Source organism: Hippopotamus amphibius, unplaced genomic scaffold, assembly GCF_030028045.1.
Source record: "Hippopotamus amphibius kiboko isolate mHipAmp2 unplaced genomic scaffold, mHipAmp2.hap2 H_1, whole genome shotgun sequence".
Classification (NCBI taxonomy): Eukaryota; Metazoa; Chordata; class Mammalia; order Artiodactyla; family Hippopotamidae; genus Hippopotamus; species Hippopotamus amphibius.
In genome coordinates this window covers 2172529-2182034 of record NW_026648280.1, presented here as the reverse complement: position 1 = coordinate 2182034, position 9506 = coordinate 2172529, and the positions used below count along the sequence as shown (strand labels likewise).

Genomic DNA, 9506 nt, shown 5'->3' with positions numbered 1-9506 from the left:
ACACAATAATTTACTATGCTGTTAGAGTATTCTGAGGTGACTACAGAGATCCACCTGTGTACTCCTGCTTTGAGCAGCCCCACCTCCCTCTACTGTCTTTCCTGTCATGGCCCATTTGGAGTGTTTTTTCTCTTCTCCCTGAGCAAACATACAGAGACTGATAAAACTGCCTCTAACACTTCGTAGCATATATGTTTAATTTCCAACATGATAATGTTTATTTTTCATTATTAATTTATTTTTATTGAAGTTTAGTTGTTTTATAATATTAGTCCCAGGTATACATTAGTTCCAGTGTACAACAATGTTTTTATAGATTATACTCTATTAAAAGTTATTAGGGACTTCCCTGGTGACTCAGTGGTTAAGAATCCACCTGCCAACGCAGGGGACACTGGTTCCATCCCTGGTCTGGGAAAGATCCCACATGGTGTGGAGCAACAAAGCCCATGTGCCACAACTACTGAGCTTGTGCTCTAGAACCTGCAAGCCACAACTACTGAGCCCATGTGCTGCAACTACTGAAGCCTACCCGCCTAGAGCCTGTGCTCTGCGATGAGAAGCCACTGCAATGAGAAAGCCTGTGCATTGTAATGAAGAGCCCCTGCTTGCCACAACTCAAGAAAGCCTGCTCACAGCAAGGAAGACCTAGTGCAACCAAAAAAATAATAAATAAATAAAAAATTTAAAAAATGGCTGTATTTCCTTGAGCTGTACAATATACCTTTGTTGCTTATCTATTTTATACATAGTGAAACTGAGCAGGACCATGTTGGTCCTTCCCGGGGACAGGCACCCCCAACCATCCCCCAGCCTTGTTGCACACCTTGTGGGATCCTAGTTCCCTGACCAGGAATTGAACCCAGGTCCTCAGCAGTGAGAGCGTGGAGTCCTAACCACTTGACCGCCAGGGAATTCCTGACTCGACTCTTTTTTTATAGAAAAGTTTTAGCCTCCTAGGCCTTCCCCAAATTCCAAAAAGCAAAATCAGAGAAGTGAGAAAATGCAGAAACAAAGGAAGGCAGTCAAGCAAGACAAAATATTAGTTTAGCCATAAAACAAAGCCAAGGACCTTTATTTCCTCCTCAAGGGCTATAGATAATATCCTGAGCCATACCTTGAGTTGTTTTGCAGATGCTAAAACCCCCACCAGGTGGAAGAAGTTAGCTGCATGCTGACAGTCAGGACATAGACTCCAGACCAGGTGGAGCCAGAAAACTGATAATTGAGATTCTGAAAATATCACCATTACCTCATCAGCCACCAGAGAATTGTGCACAAACTGATCACACAACCTTCCACCCTCTCCCTTACACTGTCTTTGAAAACCCCTTCTTTGAAAGCCATGGGGGAGTTCAGGTCTTTTGCGCATGAGCTGCCTGTTCTCCTTGCTGGTGCCTGCAAGAAACCCTGTACTTTCCTTCAGCACAACCAAGTGACAGTGGATTGACCTTACTGTGCATCAGGTGAACAGCTCAAGTTTGGTTTGGTAAGGATAGTAGTTTGTGTCTCTGAATACCCATACCCCTATTTTGCTCCTCCCCCATGAAATGTTTATTAGCTTCTGCTACCAGTGGACAGATTTTGAGTCTGAATGCCTAGGAACGATATGTGCATCTGGATCTGTGTCCTCTGGGAGCTTGCGAAATGTTATGTTTAGTCTCAGGGAGCATGATGAAGTTCACAGAGTCGAAAGTAATCTCCAACCTTGGGTGAACTTCTGCAGGCAACACAACATCCCCCAGAAACGCTGAGTTCTGCCCCTTTAAGAACGGACAAGTACCTTTTAAGTTCTTGGGCCAGTTGACTCCATTTCCCAGCGCCCCTCACGGGTCTAAAATTGCGGGCACTCTGTTGGGGGCGTGGGCTACCGCAAGCGTGGGAACTACATTACCCAGAAAGCTCTGCGTCGATCGGCAGCCTTGCTAAGCCAATGAAGGCTCAGAACAGAGGCTTTTCCTTGCGTGTCGCCAAGCGCGGGGCGGGACTTCCGGCATCCTCCTCCGGGCGGTCATTTTGGCTGGTGGGGTGTGTGCGACCGGACAGAAGTTCCTGAGCGCTGAGTGGGGGCTGACGCGACAGGACTGAGAGAGCGGCAGCGGAGTCGTTGTTCCCGCTGCACAGAGGGGAGTCTGAACCTCGGCCGCGGCGCCGCCCGAGATGATCCGTACCAGGGCGGGTGTAAGAACCGCCGGCCCGCTCCCGGCCCTGCTCCGCCCACAGGCCTGGATGGCTGCGGCCGTTCGGAGGGACCCGCGTCAGGTAAACGCTCGTCCTCGGGCCCGCACCGCCCTCCCCCCAGCAGACACGGAAGCCCCGAGGGCGGGGCGCCCGCTCACGTGCCCGCAGCCCCGGCCGCGGTGTCCCGGACGGTGAGGCGCTGGTATATGGGCTCCTGTTTCTGACAATGGTCGTGAACAAACGTAACACCTCAGCTTGCCTGCTTAATTTCACTGTTGGGGGTGTGACTAGATGTGGGAGAGGGTGACAGGCAGAGGAACCGGCTTGTGGAAAGGCTTAGAGTCGCGATTGAGCCGTGAGAGTTCGGGAAATCTGGGCTCCCTTGTGCCTGGCGAGGGACAAAGTCTGAGGCGGAGTCACGCCTGGAGTAGCAGGCTGAGGACTCTGCCTATATTCTCAGGACACTACGCGCTGCGGAAAATTTTAAACTAAGGAGGGACACAGACTATATGAGGCTTTTAGAAGTTTCCCAAAGGCTGTTCAGCAGAGGAACAGACTGAAGGAGGAGGTTGAAGACATTGGGGCACCAGGAGGTTGGATCTTTGTCAAGCACACAGAGCTAGTAAGGTGAGACACTGAAGCACTAACGTTAGGCATCCAGCCCTAGATCACCAGGGTCAAGGGCCAGGCGTGGGCACACAGGAGCCTGAACCCATTGTAACCTGACGAGGTTATGTTCATTTATCTGTAAACTGTCTCTTAAAACATGGCTGCAGAAACGCTTATGGGACCTATACAGGTATGTGTAGAGTGTCCTAGTCCCTTACTGTTTCCTACCTCCACCCATATATTTTCTGTATCGTGGTGTCCTGGGATTCTTTAAGGACCCAAGCCCGGGGTCCTGAGTCTCCCAGGCATTATGTGGAGGTATTTCCATTTCTGGCACTTAATGTAAACAGTGGTGGAAATGTTATCTCAGTACCAGGACAAAAAGATGCTTAGAGGTAGAGCTGAGTTGGGATCATGAAGATCTCCTTTCCATCAGGTGGGAAGAAGGAGTAGGGGGACAGGATTCGGGCCTGGAATGGCTGCCTAAGAAGTTGGGTCTCTCTTATGGAGATGGTAGGAAGTTTGACCCAGAGGAGGGGAATCATCTTACCTAGGTCTTAACAGGCTCCACGTGGCTGCATAGTGGAAAACAGATGGTGAGACTGAGGGAAGAGGGAGGAAAACCAGGGTGGAGGCTATAACAGTAGTCCACTTAAGGATTCATGGAACAGTGGTAGCTTAGAAGTGGCTGGATGTGTTTTTATTAAGGGTTAACTAGATTTCCTAATGTGGAAGGAAAGTGTCTTGTTCTGCTTGGGTTGTTATAACAAAATACCATAAACTAGATGACTTATAAACACCAGGAGTTTACTTCTCACAGTTCTGGAGGCTAGAAGTCCAAGATCAGGATGCCTACATGGTCAGGTTCTGAGTCTGGTGAGGGCCTGCTTCCTGGTTCATAGACACCATCTTCTCACTGTGTCCCTTACATGGTGGAGAACAGAGAGAGGAGCAAGCTCTCTCATGACATTTATGAGGGTGCTAATCCCATTTTCATGCAGGGCCTACCTGCATGACCTCATCTAATCCTGTTGTCCTCCCAAAGGCTCCAGCTCCTAATAACCAGGAAATTGGGAGGTACTGTGTCAACTGTGAATTTTGGGGGGATGTGAACATTCCATCTATAACTGAGAGAGTAAAACGGAAGATTCAGAGATGAACCTAGGTGTTTTGTTTTCTGTTTTTCTGAAGTATAATTGACTTACATTAGTTTCAGTTGTACAACATAGTAATTGGATATTTTTGTACATTGTAAAACGATGATCATGTCTTGTTACTGTCTGTCATCATACAAAGTTATTACAGTATTATTGACTGTATTCCCTATGCTATACATTAAATCCCTGTGACTTATTTATTTTGAAACTGGAAGTTTGTTTTGCAGTTACCATGAGGTTTTGATATAGCATTTCTCTCTCTCAGTTGTTTTAGGTTGCTGGTCTCTTAATGTCAAATGCATTTCCAATATCCTGCATTTGTACTCTCCACTTCTTATTGTTGCTGGTTTTGATATCATATTTGTGTGTGGATGATATCCCACCTTGACTATAAGTTTGCCTTTATTGGTGAGCTTTCCTATTTGCAATTTTCTTGTTTCTAAAAGTTCCTTTAGCATTTGTTGCAAAGCTGGTTTGGTGGTGCTGAATTCACTTAGCTTTTGCTTGTCTGTAAAGCCTTTTGCTTCTCCATCAAATCTGAACAATAGCTATGCTGGGTAGGGTGTTCTTGGCTGTAGGTTTTTCCCTCTGGGTAGGGTATTCTTGGCTGTAAATTTTTCCCTTTCCTGGCTTGCAGAGTTTCTGCTGGAAAATCAGCTGATAACCTTATGGGGATTCCCTTGTATGTTATTTGTTGCTTTTCCCTTGTTGTTGGTTTTTGTTTTTTGTTTTTGTTTTTATGACCGCCCCACGCAGCTTGTGGGATCTTACTTCCCAGACCAAGGGTTGAACCTGGGCCACAGCTATGAAAGCGCTGAGTTCTAACCACTGCACCACCAGGGAATTCCCAAGTTCTGTATATTTTAGTGGTGTATTTATGATTATATATGCTGTCAAAAGATGTAGAAGTGTACATTAGAAAGGGTGCATTTTATATTATATACTAGAGAAAATTAAGACAAATGCCATTATTGTTATTTTAAATGGGGTTGTCATGAAGGACTATAATGAAAAGACATTAGGCAAGTAACTTGAAAGGAGTGGACAGCAAGCACTTCATATGGCTGTTTGAGAACAAAGAAATTCAGGCAGAGAGATCTGAAATTATAAAGCTCTCTGGGGTTTCCTTAGGTAACATCAAAGTAGTCCCATTTTGTTTTTGTTTTTTTAATAAATTTATTTATTTATTTATTTATTTATTTATTTATTTATTTATTTATTTAATTGGCTGTGTTGGGTCTTTTTTGCTGTGCGCGGGCTTTCTTTTAGTTGTGGTGAGTGGGGGCTACTCTTTCTTGTGCGCGGGCTCCTCGTTGCCGTGGCTTCTCGTTGCAGAGCACGGGCTCTAGGTGCTTGGCAGGCAGGGATCTATCAGGCTGATTACCTCAGTGCTGACCAGGTAATTCCAGATTGACTGATGCAGTTTCCAGGGGAGGCTGAAACTAATTAAGTAAGGTATTAAGTCTTGGTTTGGTGAGTGGAGCTCAGTTCAAGTGACTCCATTTTGGGCCAGTTGTCCCTTTTTTTAAACAATTTTTTACAATTTAATTTTTATTTTATATTGGGTTACAGTTGATTAACAATGTTGTGTTATTTTCAGGTGTACAGCAGAGTGGCCCAGTTATACAAATACATGTATCCATTCTTTTTCAGATTCTTCTCTCGTATAGGTTATTACAGAATATTGAGTAGAGTTCCCTGTGCTATACAGTAGGTCCTCGTTAATTATCTATTTTATTTATAGTAGTGTATATTTTTTAATCCCAAACTTCTAATTTATCGCCCTCCCCTCCACCTTTCTCCTTTGGTAATTGTAAGTTTGTTTTCGAAGTCTGTGATTCTGTTACTGTTTTGTAAATAAATTCATTTGTGTCATCTTTTTAGATTCCACAAAGAAGTGATATCATATGATATTTGTCTTTCTCTGTCTGACTTACTTCACTTAGTATGATAATGTCTAGGTCCATCCATGTTGCTGCAAATGGCATTATTTCATTCTTTTTTTTATGGCTGAGTAATATTCCATTACACCCCCACCCCCCACCCCAAATCTTTATCCATTCTTCTGATGATGGACACTTAGTGTGTTTCCATGTCTTAGCTATTGTAAATAGTGCTGCAGTGAACATTGGAGTGCATGGGTATCTCTTCATTTCTTTCCTCTTTTTTTTCCCCCTTTCAGGCTTGCAGGATCTCAGTTCCCCCACCAGGAATTGAATCTGGGCCACCGCATTGAAAGCCCAGAATCCTAACCACTAGGGCTTGTATCCCCTGCATGTATCTTTTCCTATTATGGTTTTCTCTGGATATATGCCCAGAAGTGGGTTTTCAAACAATTGTGAGGAGAATACATTCTGTGAAACAGAAGTAGTTTTCCCAAATGTACAATCCTTTGCTTTGACAGCCACAGTGCTAGGGCTTTTGGAGAACGTTCTTTTTCCTTTGTACACAAACCACACTTAAATTTTAGATGGATCATCTCCATGGTGTATCATAAGCATTTTGGCAGATGTCATAATTCCTGTTTATATTTCTAACTGAAACTCTCCTTATACCACAGCCACCAATTAGGGGAGTGGAATTGCATCTTACCCCCAATGACCATTGGCACAGTTTCATGTGCTAGTCACTTATTGCTGGGAGCATATGCTGGCTTAAAGAGAGAAGACTTTCAGAATTAACAGCTAGGGTCTCAAACATGTTCTCTGCTCATTAGAGATGTCAGGTCCTGGATTTGACCATCACTGCTTTAAGATTTCAGTGTTCCCATTGACTAAAAAGACTCCACATGGAGATTTCCTTTTTAGCCTTACCACCTTCACTTGGTTGGGGAACATTCAGAAAATCTAGGACATCTTGCCCTGAATTGTCTTAATAATTATAAATATTTCAGTACTTTCAGGTAGAAGAGCTCAGTCATTATAGATATGTCATTTAAAACTTCCCAAACCCTGCTCACAGATTTTACCTGAACTCCTGTGCACACATTGTCCCCTGGACCAGCAGCCTTTTTCCATCTCCTGTTATTTTCCTCTCCAGAGTACAGTTCTTGGCTCAGTATGTTTATTAAACTTTTGGCAAGGCTGATAAATCTTAATTGTTAGTTCATTAAGTTCCCCAGTATTACTCCCCTCTATCTTGATATTCTGTCCCTGCCCCCCTCAGAAAGGACAAAGAAATCACCATTTGAAAACACTTTCTGCTTTCTAACCTAGAACAAATCAGTTTAATGCTACCTAAGGACCATGCCCCCATGTCTTAATCTTAACTTCTTTGTGAACTGGTTCTTTATCAAATCTCATGACTGGTGATCTATTACTGTTCTCTCTTTCAGTCTCTTTTTAAACTGACGTTATAAACATGTATACCTTCTAAAAATAGTTTTTTCTCTCTTAATGATCCAGTTCATTTCTTGTTCTACTGTCTCTGTCACCTTTTACAACTGAACTTTTATTTTTCATTTTTTTCTTAAGATTTTTTTTGATGTGAACCATTTTTAAAGTCTGTTGAATTTGTTACAGTATTGCTTCGGTTTTTATGTTTTGGTTTTTTGGCCTGGAGGGATGTGGAATCCTAGCTCCCCTATCAGGGATTGAACCTGTACCCCCTGCATTGGAAGGCACAGTATTAACAACCGGACTGCGAGGGAATTCCCAACAACTGAACTTTTTTTTTTTTTTTTAAACGTACACCAGATTCACTCAGATTTATTAACAGACATTTAAAATGCAGAACTATCAAAATTATAAACATAGAAAATCTGCATGACCTTGGATTTGGTTTGTAGATTATGAGCTTTGAGTTTTGTTTTGTTTTTGTTTCTGAACTTTTATTGAGATATAATTGACATACAATAAACTGCACATATTTAAAGTGTACAATTTGATATATTTTTTTCTTACTCGTATATACGGCGGTCCCATTCTCCCAATTCATCCCACCCCAGTCCCCTCCCGCTTTCCCCCCTTGATGTCCATATGTTTGTTCTTTACATCTGGGTCTCTGTTTCTGCCTTGCAAACCAGTTGATCTGTACCATTTTTCTAGATTCTGCATATATGCGTTAATATACAATATTTGTTTTTCTCTTTCTGACATACTTCACTCTGTATGACAATTTCTAGGTCCATCCATGTCTCTACAAATGTCCCAATTTTGTTCCTTTTTACAGCTGAGTAATATTCTATTGTATATGTTTACCACATCTTCTTTGTCCATTCATCTGTTGATGGACATTTAGGTTGCTTCCATGTCCTGGCTATTGTCAATAGTGCTGCAGTGAACATTGGCGTGCATGTGTCTTTCTGAATTATGGTGTTCTCTAGGTATGTGCCCAGTAGTGGGATTGCTGGTAACTCTATTTCTAGTTTTTTAAGGAACCTGCATACTGTTCTCCATAGTGGCTGTATCAATTTACATTCCCACCAGCAGTGCAAGAGGGTTCCCTTTTCTCCACACCCTCTCCAGCATTTATTGTTTGTAGATTTTCTGACGATGCCCAGTCTAACTGGTGTGAGGTGATACCTCATTGTAGTTTTGATTCGCATTTCTCTAATAATTAGTGATGTTGAGCAGCTTTTCATGTGCCTCTTGGCCATGTGTATGTCTTCTTTGGAGAAACGCCTATTTAGGTCTTCTGCCCATTTTTTGATTGGGTTGTTTGTTTTTTTGATATTGAGCTGTATGAACTATTTATATATTTTAGAGGTTAATCCTTTGTTGATTCGTTTACAAATATTTTCTCCCGTTCTGAGGGTTGTCTTTTTGTTTATAGTTTCCTTTGCTGTGCAAAAGCTTTTAAGTTTCATTAGATCCCATTTATTTCAACTGAACTTTTAAAGAGCATTGCTTTTTTCTATCTTTCTATTACCTCAACTACTTAGCTCTACTCACTCAAGTGTGGTTTATTAGCCTCACAGTTCCGTTGTCCGTTGTCATTAACAAACTCCTAAGTGTAATGGTAACTTCTAAGATTTTATTTAAATTTCTTCTCTGAAGCTCTTGTCACAATTGACATTTTTATTCTTAATTTGAATTTGTTGGGTCCTCTTTTCCCCCCATCCCTTTAATATGCAACTGTCCAAGAGCTCAGTCCTTAGTCATTTCTAAATTCTCAATCTACATACACATTCTGTTGTGATTTCATGCATTGTCATGACCATAAATGGCATTATAAGCCCCAAACTTGCAAATGTACGTCTCCATAACATACCTCACTTTGAAACTCCACAGTTATCTATATAATAGACCTTTCCTTGACATTCTAGTAGACATCAGTGACTGAATGTGTTAAAAATTTCTCCTGAGCTACTTTCCAATCCTTCCTGGTCATAGCTTTCTCTGTCCCCGTTGGTGTCAATTCCATTCTTCCACTTGCTGAGGCAGGCCAAAAATCTAGATATTATCTTTGATGCATTCTTTTTCTGACACCCCATACAAATGCAGTCATAAGAGATGCTATTGGCTCTGCTCTCAGAATTTGTCAAGAGTCTGACCACTTTCCATTAACCACTTCTGAGGGGCTTCCTAGGTGGCGCAGTGGTTAAGAATCCGCCTGCCA

The 9506-nt window shown here is 42.4% G+C and overlaps 1 protein-coding gene across 1 annotated transcript in view; it reads left to right on the top strand.

Annotated features, from left to right (window-relative positions):
• Positions 1-2004: 2004 nt before the first annotated feature.
• The window catches only part of LOC130842947 (zinc finger protein 211-like), a 31915-nt gene continuing 24413 nt past the window's right edge, over positions 2005-9506 (top strand). Inside the window, exon 1 of the mRNA XM_057719529.1 lies at positions 2005-2262. The gene's annotated coding sequence lies outside the window, so the exon portion shown is untranslated. The remainder of the gene's footprint in view (positions 2263-9506) is intronic.